At 52.1% G+C, this 13,071-nt stretch overlaps 1 protein-coding gene across 5 annotated transcripts in view; it reads right to left on the minus strand.

Annotated features, from left to right (window-relative positions):
- Positions 1-13,071, minus strand: part of ZBTB7C (zinc finger and BTB domain containing 7C) — a 348,220-nt gene that overhangs the window by 156,114 nt on the left and 179,035 nt on the right. For 2 of the 5 annotated variants that reach the window (XM_027068923.2, XM_053205571.1), the window contains exon 1: positions 2,018-2,658. The exons of the other annotated variants lie outside the window; for them this stretch is intronic. The gene's annotated coding sequence lies outside the window, so the exon portion shown is untranslated. Of the gene's footprint in view, positions 1-2,017; positions 2,659-13,071 lie in introns of those variants that run through there. 5 annotated transcript variants of the gene reach the window in all.

The following is a 13,071-nucleotide window of genomic DNA, read 5'->3' on the forward strand; positions in this document are numbered from 1 at the left end:
GCAAATAACTCATCCTAAATCATGTCAGAGATAAGACGAGAACCAGAACCCAGGTCCCCAGGGCACCAGCCTGGAGCCCACATACACCCACCCAAAATGGTGGGAAGGCAGGCTCAGGCTGTGTCCGGCTTAGCCCCCACCACAGCCCCTCAGCAAGCATGCGTGGCTGGGATGAGGGCTCTCTGACTCTGGATAGAGGCCAGCACAGGCAGATTCCCCTCTCCGCCCCCGTCAATGACACTAAAGTGATCAACTCTGCCTCCTCGCCTTGAGTGGTGAGCCTCACAGGGAGGGGCAGAGGCCATGAGAGGTGCCCTTGGGGACGGCAAGGTCACAGTCTCTGCCGCAGGGCCTGTGGCTCTCAGGAGGCCACGATGTGCTGTGGTTTGGAGCCAGACTAACCCTGCTGTGTCACTTTGGGCAAGTGACTTAACCGCTCTCTGCCTCAGATTTTCCCCAGCAGAATGGGCAGGATCATGGAGCCTATTTCCTCCCTCACAGGGGTTAAGGAAGAATTAAATGAGAAAACGGAGGGAAAACGTGGCACGGGGACTGGCATTTGCGTAGTCTCAGGTGAGGTGAGTGAGATCAGCTTTTCTCTGGAAGGACAGTTCCGTGAAGAGGGAGACAATCTGACAAGGCTACATACCAGACGATGCCAGCCGTATGGCATTCTGGAAACGGCAAAACTCAGAGACAGTAAAACGATGGGTGGTTACCAGGGGAAGAGAAGACAGATGAACAGGTGAATCCCAGAGGAGGTTTAGGGCCGTGAAACTACGATCCTGCGATGGCAGACACGTGTCTCTATACGTGCAACATCCATAAAACTGTACAACACAGAGTGAACTCTAACTCTAATGTAAACTATGGACTTTAGTTCACAATGACGTATGAGTACCAGCTCATCAGTTGCAACAAAAATACACGCTCATGCAAGATGTTAGCAATAGTGGACGCTGGGGTGGGGGAAGGGAGAGGAAAAGGGGTAGATGGGAAGTCTCTGTGTTTTCAGCTCAATCTTTCTATAAACCGCAAACTGCTTTAAAAAGTCAAGTCTATTAATTTTTTTTTTAAAAAAAAGATCAACCACGCCAAAACATAGTACTCAGGGCCAATCAGCACACAGGCCATCACTGAGCCACCACTGGGCATCTGGGCCCCATGAGGGGGACTGGGAGCTGGAGCAGGAGACTAGCACGGCCCTCCCAATGTGAGGTACCACTGTGTCCCGTGTGCGGTGAAAATGGAAAGCCAAGTGGGTGAGCCAGCAGGATAGAGCACCGCAGCAATCAGGACATCTCTGGCTACTGGGCAGTGACTCGGCCTTAATTTACCCTTCCAGAGCACACAGCCTGCACTCGCCTCACCCTCTCTGCCTTCCAGAGGGGGATCAAAAAGAGACTCGGCCTCTCACCTGCAAGCCAGACTCCTCCCAGCCTTTTCCTGCCCCTCCACCCCTAACACCAATATAGTAGGTGCTTGATAAACATTGACTGGATTAAACAGTGATTATCTGTATGCCTCTTGCTCTCCCCACCAAAGGAAAGAATCTGACTGTAAGCCTCCCTGACCACCCATCCCCCCCCCCCCCCCAGCAAAGTATTAGCTGAACAGGGCGTGAAGAGCGGAATCCAGGCAAAAGTAACACTCTGACGGGGGGGGGGGGGGGGGGGGGGGGGGGGAGACACTGTGTTTGGTCATGGGGCCACCGTCCACAGTCTTGACAGCGTATCTCCAAGGGGCCTCCCCCAGCGCACCTGGCACAAGCTGGCCCGCTCAGCCCTGAGCCCCCATCTAGCAGGATGCTGGCAGCTGAGCCCCTGCTCCACCTGGGAAGGGCCAAGAGGCCAGTGTGCCCTGAAATGAGGGGGCAAGTATGGGGAGTCACCTCAAAGCAGCCTGCAGGAGCAGCGGGGAGGCTGAAGCAGAATGAAGGCCCTCAGCCCAGGGCCCGGATGCGGGGGTGGCCCCGGAAGTGTTTTTAGAGCAGGAACTGAGGTCCAGCCCATCTTACCTAGCACAGCAGGGCACCAAGCGGTTTGGTCTGGTCTGATTCTGAGAAAGGAGTGTTTGCGTGTTGCTGGGAACAGCATCTTCTAAGGCAACTGAATCCTCCTTTAGTCATTGCTTTGGGGGTGATGGCCCCTTCGAAGTCCAAATTTCTGTGACCTTGGCCTAGAATCTTAAAATAACCCTGAGAAGGAGGGAGGGCTAAGCCCGGAGCAAAGCCAACAGTGGGGCCTGGCCTGGGGAAGCAAGGGAGGGGAGGAGAGCCTGTCTAAGGATCAAAGGCCCAATCTCCCTGGTCAGGCTGCCCGGCCCAGGCCTGGCTGTTCAGTCACGCATATTTTATTTTTTCTGGCCTCAGGGAAGTGTTCCTGGGGCTGGGCAAATCTGAGCAAGAATCTGCCAGCAGGGAATGGCCTGGAGCAGCTGAGAGAGAGGGCAGTGGCTGCCCACATCCGCCCCCTGGACCCCAGCAGCCCCCTGCCCGAGGGCTAGGGTAGGAAGGGGGAGGGTGTCCACTGAGGGGGGCCTTCCCACTGCTCCCTGGCTGGTGAAGCAGGACAGGTTAATTCTCAGTCACAACATAGGCAAAGAATATGCAGCTTTCTCATTGCAAATAACAGCTCACATTTGGCAAAAGGAAAAGCGGTCTCTACCACAAGGAAACGAAAGCAAGCATGTTAAGTCTTCGTCTGCCGGACCCCTGCAGGGGCGAGATGAGGTAGGGGCGGCTCAAGAGGGTTCTCCGTGCCTGATCTCACTGGCTGATGGCGTTCAGGGGGACACATGCTGTGGAACTTGCGTGGCTGGGTGATGGGACTCCAGCCCCGCTGCCTGGTTCTACGGCCAAGTGGACTGGGATTTTGAGGCTGGCAGAAGGCAAGTGTGGGGAGCGGGAATCAGAGGGCGCAGTGGGAGCAGGCCTGGTCAGCCCGAGCGGGGAGTGATATCAGACAGGTAATGGCGGCGTTCAGGGCTCCAGACAGCGGCATGGGGAGGCGGGCCTGTTCCGTCTTCAGCGGTCACAGGCTTCCCCTGGACAGCTTCTCCTGCTTCTGTGGGTCTTGCCCCCGGCCCTGACCTGGTTCCCTGAATCCTGTTGCTCTCTCTCCTCCTTCTAGCTAAATCTGCTTTCCAGAAAGTTGCATCTCCACCTGGTATCCATTGTGATGGAATACTTAGTGCCAGCGTTTCTTTCTCTCAGAGAAAAGGTATTTCCAGCCTCCTCTCAGGTGGGAAAGTTATATCCCCTGGGAAAGGGATTTATTTCACTTTTAGTTTTTGAACTCCACCATTGACTCTGAATAACACGGACAACCAGTACGTAAGTGACACACAATAACCAAGAATGCACACGTGGATGGTGTGCTGGGCGTGTGGAAAGAGGACCAGAGGCCCTTACAGCAGGAGGGGTGCCCCTAGAAGAAGGCTGACTCTAAAACTGTCCCCTCTAGCTCCTGCCCCTTACCTCCCTGGACACCCCCACCATGGAGCATGGGTAGGGAACCCATACTTTTTATTGTCCCAACAGGGACCCTTTGGAGAGTGAAGGGGGATACCACTAGTGATCTAGGGACAGCAGGCATAAAGCGGCTGTCCCAAGTCACCCAGCTGTGTCACCCAGCCTTTGGGGCTTGGAAAAACCTAGTCAGAGCTCTTCTCTGGAACTTGCTTGGCATCACTTAGGAAAGAGAGGTCTGCCTTCACCATCCAGCTTCCCCTCTTAGGAGGAGGCATCAGAAATGATCCTGAGAGAGGCCACCAGGCATTATCAGCACCCAGCAGAAGCACCACATGTATCCATGTGAGACATAAGCACTCCTGTCTGGCCCTACTGATCCTCAAGGCTCCCCACTCAGATCTTTGCAGACCCCACCTCCTACAAGAAGTCTGCCCAGAAGCTCCATTTCCCTCAGCACTGTGTGAGTGTGTGTGTGTTTGTGTGGGGGGGGGGGGGGGAAGAGAGGGAGAGCGAGAGAGAGAGAGAAAACGTACAAATGACAAAGGAAATGGCATACAATTCTCACAACAGACGAGTCTAGGATATAAGACTGTCCAAGCTCCTCAGGCAGGTGGCCATCTCCCCACCAGCTCATTGGCTCTTGGGGACAAGCACAACTGTGAATCATTCATCTCTGGACCCTCCTGGCCCTCCCCTCTCCTCCCTACCCAGGGCCCTGATTACAGAGAGTCTCTGATTTAAATTTGCTGGAAAGTACCGAGCTGAGCTGAACTCCCGCAATTTGCCCCTCAGTGCTATAGACCCAGGGCTCTAGGAGGGGTCCTGTAGTCCCCCAGGGGTTCATTGATTGTCTCACATCAGCTTATAAGTCATCCTCAAGGCAAATACTCCTGAATCTCCGTGACCATGATAGTACTGTTCGCGGTGGCATTTTTGCAATCCTGCAGGGTGGTGATTGTTGAAAGATAGTAAGGCAGTCAAGACTAAATGCAAGACGATGGTGCACTCAGTAAGTTTAGGGGGGTAATCGGGGAAGGCTTCCTGGAGGCAACAGATAGTAACCAGAGGCTTGAAGGATGGGGGGGATATCAACAGTAGGAGCAGAAGACTGTCTAAAAATGGCTATGGAATCACTCTGTCCCACTGTGATAGCTGTGGGAGCAGGGGGGAACACAGAGAGCACAGGCTGGACTGAAGCTTCTTGCGTAGGCCCCCAGGGAAACATCTGGGAGGCAGCCGAGGGACTGGCCTGGGCTGAAGCCATCCCCAACTTCTTCCCTGGCTACTCCCAATTCTGCCAGCTCTGGGAAACCCAGCCAACTCAGCATCTGTGGCCCCAAATGTAAGCTTGCTCTGCATACCTCTCATTCAGAGGGGAGGGAGCTAGTTTCCAGGGGCTGAAGCCCAGCGAAAACATGCTCTGAGCTGAGCTGGTTGGTTGACTAATCGAAACATTTTAACGAATGTATGGTTGGATATTCATTCACGAAACTTGGGATGTAAAGCCAGGCCTTTTCCTTCATCTCGCATCTCCTGGACGGAACAGATCCTATTGTCTTTTTTGTAGAGGTCACCCTCCTGCAGCATTGTCCCCACTTTCCAATTATAGGTTTTCTTCAGCAGAATGAGAAATTAAATATACTTGCAAAATAATCTGAGTGCACAAGTCTCCCTCGATTTGATGGATATTTCCCTAAACTTTCATGGCTATTCACCCACACCCAACTCACCCACATTTTGGGAAAACAGCCATTCTTGTTATGCCTTTCCAAAGCTTTAACTTAGTTTTCATTGGGAACAACCTTTTTTTTTTTTCTTCTTCTTCTTTTTTTTTTTTTTTTGCTATGGTATTTAATTGGTTTGTATAATACTTAATTAAATTGCATAATTACAACAGCAAGTTCCACTGGCATAAACAGGTTTGGGCACTAAGCCAGCTGCCTCTAGGGAAGCATTCGGCTCAGCCGGTGGGTGCAGATGCGGTGGACATTTGGGACAGCCGGCTTCCTGCCTCACCCAAGTGTCCCCCAGCTGTGGGCATCAGTCAGAGAGGATGGAGAGAGAGCCCGTGACTTTGGCAAGATGGGTGACTGCAGTGTAGACGGCATCTAGCGCTCCCCTTATCAGGACCTGGGTAAAGGCTAATCCTTCAGGGACAAAGGACCAGACACTGGTCCTGCTCCCTCCTTGGTCCTCACCTGATGCTGTTTCCTCCCCCCTCCCCCGCCTCCCCCCTTGCTGAGTTGGCCCCACCCCTCTGGATGCTTTTCCCCCCTCTTCCCCTCCCACAGGCAGGGCGCCCTCTGGTCGCAGCTGTCTAAGAAGGATTTGGCAAACTAACTTTACAGCTTTAGTGACAGGTAACAGCCAAATGCACCACCCTCCCAGAGGTCATGGGAATTTCTTACACTGAGATGAGTTTCTGATGATGTAATCTCAGGCATCTGCAGCAGGTTGGCTGGGGAGAGAGGTTCAGTGTCCGGGGAATGTCTAGGGGTCCTCCCTCAATCCCACGGTCTTCCTAAGGCTGAGCTTTTTGACCCTGTCCAACTGAGTCACAACAATGCACACCTTCCCTCAGAAGATGGGGCTGTGGACTCACCTCTGCCTTTTATTCTTCGTGTTCCCAAATCCCTTACGTGGCAAGGGATGCCATCCCCCTTTTAACCTTTATCAAAGTCATTTTCTCTACCAAAGTCAATCTTCCCCATCTCATGGATCACACGGAGCAAAAGTTCAGATTTAGCTTAAATGACATCAAACCAACCAACCAACCAATCAATCTCAAGTATTCACAGGCACCTACAACTCACAAGGAGGAGAAATACTCTCCAGAGGAACACATGTGCGGTGGACATGGCTCTTTCGAGCCATTCGCCATTCTCCGCCCCTTCCTCTTGGTAAGAGAACCCCCACTTCCTCCCAGATTACCGCTTGCTTTCCCCATAGACAATGCGCTTCCAGGGTGGTCATGGCTGGCTTAAGCCAACCAGCTTAGCTCAGCTCCTTGGTTGTGGTGATCGGACAAATTTTGTGACAGAAGATGCAAGATGTTCGCTGGGGACCTCTTGGGGAGAAGCTCCATTTTTAGAGACGCGGAGGCTGTATGCAAGGCTTGAAGCTGCTGCAGCCCTTTTGTGAACCAAAGAGTTCAGATGGCGGTGCCCAGCTATAGAAAACCAGAACGGGAGGCCTGAAGAAACTGCTCTGAAGGTCACCTTGCTTCTGGCCTTTTCACTTACCTAAGCCAATACGTTCCCTTCGGTGTCTCCTAATTGGTTATCTTTTAAAAACCAAACTAGTACCTACACAAGGCTTGAAAAATCAGAAGGAATAAAAGCCCAACAGTGAAAAGTAGCAGGCCAAGCTCCGGCCCGCCCGATACTGAGCCCCAATTCCCAGGGATACCACTCTCAGCTGCTTATCTATTTCTTATGTTCTTTGCTGCTGTATTTCTAAATAGCATGCTGTGTTCATCAGCTGGGGCCGCCATGCCAAAATGCCACAGACTGAGCGGCGGGGCAGCCGTTGCGGTGGGGGGGCGGTGGTGGTGGTGCTTAAACAACACAGATTTATTTCTCACACTCCTGGAGGCTGGGAAGTCCAAGATCAAGGTGCCAGCCGATTTGGTTTCTGGTGAGGGCCCTCCTTCCTAACTTGCAGGCCAACAGCCACCTTCTTGCTGTGTCCTGACTCAGGGAAGAGAGTGAGCTCTCTGGTATCTCTTCGTATAAAGACACTAATCCTGTCGGATCGGGGGTCCATCCCAATGACTTGGTTGAACCTTACTTCTTTACTCCAAATACGGCCACGCTGGGGGGGGGGGGCGGTTAGGACTTCAACACACGGATTGAGGGGGCGGGGGGGGGCACAATTTATTTCATGGCACAGGCTATAAGCCACTATTTCTGGATTTCTCACTTTGGGCTGTTACCTGCAAATGCTGTGTAATAGAAGCTAAGGTTTTATCTCCCTGATGCCGCCTCCTCAAAACACACATTTCTGTTCTCTGTACCTTCAACAGGTACAGTAGAGTGATACAACCACTTTTGGTTAAATCATTTGCCCGCGTTCCCAGTATTGTGACTGTGGTGAGGTTGCTCAGGGAGGAGCCACATGATAATATTTCCTTTCTTGCATTACTTATTTTCTCTCGTGTCAAAAATGGCTTGGGGCACGTGGGTGGCTCAGTCAGTTAAGGGTCTGCCTCTTGATTTCAGCTCAGGTTCATGATCTCACAGTTCGTGAGCTCGAGCCCCGCGTCGGGCTCTGTGCGGACAGTGTCGAGCCTGTTTGGGATTCACTCTCTTGTCCTCTCTCTCTGCCGCTCCCCTGCTCATGTTCTCTCTCTCTCTCAAAATAATAAACATTTTAAGGGAAAAAATGGCTTTATATGCACCTCCCATTTATTTATACACAAACAGACTGCCAGAGCTGTTAAAATCCCTCCTCAATTAGCTCAGCGCATTAGGAATGTCAGTTCCCTTGTTTTTTGTGGGTGGGGGGGAGTCATCCCATCCAGAGTTCCCCACCTTCCAGCCCCAGTCTGGAGCTGAGACTTCAGCACAGCTGTCACCTGGGAATTCTTAAGTAAATCCCTTGTTTCGTGGATCCCATAATGCATTCATTTCTAACGGTACTGTAACAAATTACCACCAACTAAGTGGCTTAAAACAACATAACTTACTATCTACTAGCTCTGGAGGTCAGGTTCTGAAATGGGCCTCACTGGGTTAAATCCAGGTGTGGGCAGAGGTGCGCCCCTTCTGACGACTCTAGGAAAAAGAGGACCCATTTCCTTCCCTTTTCTAGCTTCCAGAGGATGCCCACATTCCTTGGCCCATGGCTCCCTGCCTCCACCTTCAAAGCCAGCAACCCTGGGGGAGACTTTCTGTCCTGCATTACTCTGACCTGCTCTCCTGCCTCCTTCTTTTCCTTCCAAGGTCCCCTTGGGATTACACTGGGCTCCCCGGGACAATCCAGGATCACCTCCCACGTCAAGGTCAGCTGATTAGCAATGATCATTCCGTCTACACCCCGAATACCCTCTTGTCTGTAAGTTCAGACTTTCACAGGCCCCGGGGATTCTGAAGTGGACATTTTGGGGGGGGGGTCCGTTCTTTTGTCTCCCACATATACCATTCTCTCTTGTGGCTAACTCTCTTGTTTCATTGGTGCCAATCTTCCTCGAGTAGTTCTCGGAGAAAGGGGGCGTAGGAGGTGTGTGCTTGTCTGGGACCATGCTTGTCTGACTCTACTTTATGCCCTCTCCCTCCTGAGGGCCTGCTTCCTGAGAACAGAAGGCCAAGTTGAAACCACATTTCCTCAGAAGGCTGAAGGTGCTGTCTCAGTGTCTTCTAACTTCCAGGGATGCTGCTGGAAAACCCAATTCTGTTCTGTGCTCCAACTATTCTATACCACTCACTTTTCTCCTCTCTTGAAAGTTGTGTCATTTTTATCCCTAGCATTCTGAAGCTCCACAATCATGGGCCTTGGGGTGGGTTTGTTCCAGCCACGGTGGTCCTTCGTGCAGTCTGGGGGCACGCGCACATCCTTAACCCAGGGGATTTTCACGTATAGCTTCCTAATAACTCCTGCTCCTAAGGTGTCCTTGCTCTCTGTTTCTGGAACTCCCTCCTGGCAGCCCTCCTGGATGGAGCTTCTAACGTCCTTATTTTTTTCTCTCCTAGTTTCTACAGTGCCGTCCTCTTTTCCTACTGTCCGTGGAAGTCCCTTGACCCTACTTTTCAAATCTTCTACTGAACTTTTAATTTCTGCTCTTATATGTTTAGCTTCTCAGAATTGTTCCTTATTCTTTTATATTCCTTTGTTTTATAACCCTGTTCTCATTTTATGGATGCATTATCTCCTCTTATCTCTCTGAGAACATTAATTATTCTTTTATTGAAGTTTTCTTCTGCTCCTGGATTTGATTCTACTAATTCTAGCTCTTGGGTTTGTTTTTTTTTTTTTTTTTTCTGTTAACTTGGTTTTTTCCCCCCTCTCTCTTTTTCTGTCTTCATCTCTTATGTTACAAGTTTTAACAAATGCCAGGTGATCCTTGACCACCATTAGTATTTAAGAGTGAGACACTAATAAGTTGGCGATTTCTCTATGGGGGATTGGATAGAGTCCCGGTCATTTCTTTGGGGGACTGTGTGCATACATGTACATACCCACACACGGATATACACACATACAAACCTAAACGCACATACATATACACACATACATATTCATATATACGTGTATACATACATACACATGCAGATACACATACACACATTTATCCAATGTATGAGTAAGGGTTTTTTTCCCTCTTGGGCCAATCAGCTTTCTTGCAAGGGGAGCCTGCACTCACAGGTGGATGTCCCACAACTTCAGGTATAGTCTTTAAATAAATTCTCCCATTTTGAGTAAAGTGCTCAAACTCACTCTCCCTTGTAGGCTGTGTCTCAGAGCCCAGAACTTCTCTGGATCATATCCTTCTGAAAAGCAACCGCTAGTCTTTGACCAAGGAGGAGAGACAGAGTTGTGGGTGGGGATGTGGGGTCTGCTCGTGCTTTATGCAGACTTTCAACCAGTTCCCATGTTTTCAAGCCCATTCTTCACCTCACCTTCAGAAGTATCTAAAATTCCAGCTTCTGATCCGTTTGAGGGTTTGGGGTGGGACCCAGAGCGAATGCTTCTAGAGGCTTCTTCTCACTGCCCACACTTGGGTTCCAGCTGTCCTCTCTGCTACATGAGTAAACATCCATCTGTTGACTTCCCAACCTCCACGGTCTTACTGACATCCCTCACCTGAGGTCATCTCTCCCCTGGGCTTCCCTGTCCTTGTGGACTTTGGCTTTGTCATTTTCCCTAAGGCCATGGGTGGGGGATGGTTAGGAAAGGGGGCAGAGATAAAAGGCTGTGGCCAAGTCACCTTGTTTAACAGGAAGTCTCTCCTTGATCTTGCGGATGCTCTAGGTGGGGTTTGTGGTACGTGAACCAGACCGAATCCTGCTTCACACGCCACTGCATCGTGGGCTCCCTGAGACAGTTCAGGGCACAGAGGACAAACCCTGCCCAAACCTGCCTGGGCAGCCAGTTCCTAGCACTGCCCACTTGGGGGTCCACAGGCCCCTCCCCCCAGCGCTCACACGGCCCCTGACTGCACTGCCAAGAGCTTCCAGTAAGTTCTGTTGCTCTTGTTAACAGCTCTCAGCTCCCACTCCTATCCAAGGTGCTTCCCCACCCCGCTCCAGTCAAGTACCTCGAGTGCCACTATTGGCTGCCCCTGTCCACAGCAAGCGTGTCTCCACATTGCAGGTGCAGGGATCTTCCAGGAGTCTCTATTGAGTGGATCCGTCAGGAAGAGCCAACAAAGGGCTCTTTCACGCATACCGGTGACACAAAATCATCCACATCTCCCTTTCAGGTTCACACGGCAGAAAGCCCCACCCAGACGTATTCTGTGACCGCACCTCACATTCAGTCCCGGTGAACGGTCCGGTGTGGCCAGGGCTCGTAGTGAGGCTACACCTGGGCGAGACGAGGAGGGCAGCTTTAACCCCTGCCTGAAGAGACAGACTCTCACTCGACACCAGGCTCACCCCTGCACCAACACACCAACCACAAGCCGGACGGCAGGGAGAGATCTCATACCACGGGCACCAGGCGTTAAAATCCAGACCTGAGGGCCCGTTGCTAGCCTATGATCGCAGTTTCCTCAAAAACAGTATTAAAATCCACTGAGTCATTAGGATGGGGTCTTCCAGCAGAAAGAGGCCCGTTAGCAGGAAATGGGTTCGTTATCAGAAACACTCTGCCTCCACAGAAGCATGGCCCGGAGGGGCCATCAGCCTCGCTCGCCTCCCCCCATCCCTATCCCGGTCCCAGCCTCTATACAGTTACAATCTAAATAACAGCCCTGTGGTCCAAGTGGCCTCGGAGGCAGGCAAAAAGTGGGTGGGCTCCCTGTGGCGCAGTCGACAACCGGCACAGGCACCCTCCTGTCCTCTTAAAAAGCAACAACTGTGTCCCTGGCCCTGGGGGAGAGGCCAGGGTGAGGCTGCTGCCTCCGGGAGCCTCACGCAGATGTGGACATGCCAGAAGCGGGACAGGGTCATGCACCTGGGCAGGTGAAAGCTTTCCCCACACATGGGATCCAACAGCCCAATACCTCGATTCTCATTTAAGCCCACCAAAGGCTTTGTTGTTTAAGTGCGTCATTTTTGTGCCGTGAATCGTTCCCCCTCCACGAGGCCCCCTTTTCCCCAGGACGCGTAACTGATCTGTTCTTAGGAGATTCTGATTTGGAACACCACGCATGCTGCAAAGGACATTCACCTATTTTTGAAAGGCTCTTCGGAACAACAGCAACAAGGGAAATCCCTGCCCTCCCCTGCCAGCCATGCCTGAGGGCCTGGAAGCACAGTCACAAAATAAAAATCCAGGGGAGGGGGGGCGGCAGGCCACAGAGGGGATCATTTTGTATCCTCCGAAACTTGATCTAATCTCCTGCGTTGGCCATTCCCATGGTGATATCATCCCCGACTCCGTCCCTGTCCATGCTCTGGCAAGTTCTTGATGGAGCCCCAGGGGCTCACGACTTTGGGTTCTCAGTGCGTCTTCTTCTTCCGTCCCCTTTCTGGAACCCTGCCCCTCCACCTCTATCTACCGCAGGTGCTCTGCCCCTTCCTTCCAGCTTTGCCAGAGTCTCCTCCTTGGTCTTGGCCCCAGGCACCTCTTTCTTTTAAAAATTCATTCTGAAGCATTCTAGCCATACAAAAAGGCATAAAAATCATGTAACAAACACCTGTGTACCCACCACCTGGGCTCACGAATAAAAGGCAGCTCTTCCTCGCCCTGGGCCCAGGGCCCTCTCTCAGACCACAGTTCCAGCTGTCATCGAGACTCTCTGTATTAATTCCTTCTCTACTCTTCGTGGGTGCAGCCCTCCACCCCGGCCCCGCCATTCCCCCGTTGCCCAGGGTCCCCGCCTAGTTAGAAGTCACACGAACAGGTCAACGGAGAGCCAACAGTTGGAACAGGGACTTTAACCTGGGTGGTACCCCTGGGCAGGACCACATGCTTCCTTCCCACACCCATTTGTGCAACAGGCACGGGGTGCAGAAGCTGGGGAAGAGGGTGGGGTTAGGGGCACACTCTGCCTTCTGTGGTCTTGCAGTCTCTTGGCGACAGTAGGATGTGCACAGAGGCAGCCCAAAGCCAGGTAGGCAGGCTGGAATCTGAGAGGTGTCAGGGGTGGGTGGCTGCCTGTGTAGCAAGAATGGGGGCTGCTGAGAAAGATTAGAGCCTGAACTCTGGGTGGGGGAGGGGGGATTCAGAGAGACACAAAGGGACAAATTGAACTTTCCAGGTAAGGGAAGGAGAATGAGCAGAGACAGTTGATGGTGGGGGCAAGAGTGGGGCAGAGAAAGAGAGCCCAGCCAGGCTGGAAAGGCAGGCAAGATGAGCCAGCCGGGCAGAGTCTTGGGTGGCAGTGGGCTGGGGGGTGGGTGTTGATACTAAGAAAGCTAGGGCACCCCACCCCTGCCAGGCCTGCCTTTGTTCTCAGCTCCGGTTCAGAGGAGGATATGTGTATTCGGGAGCCC

This window comes from Acinonyx jubatus, chromosome D3 (genome assembly GCF_027475565.1).
Source record: "Acinonyx jubatus isolate Ajub_Pintada_27869175 chromosome D3, VMU_Ajub_asm_v1.0, whole genome shotgun sequence".
NCBI lineage: Eukaryota > Metazoa > Chordata > Mammalia > Carnivora > Felidae > Acinonyx > Acinonyx jubatus.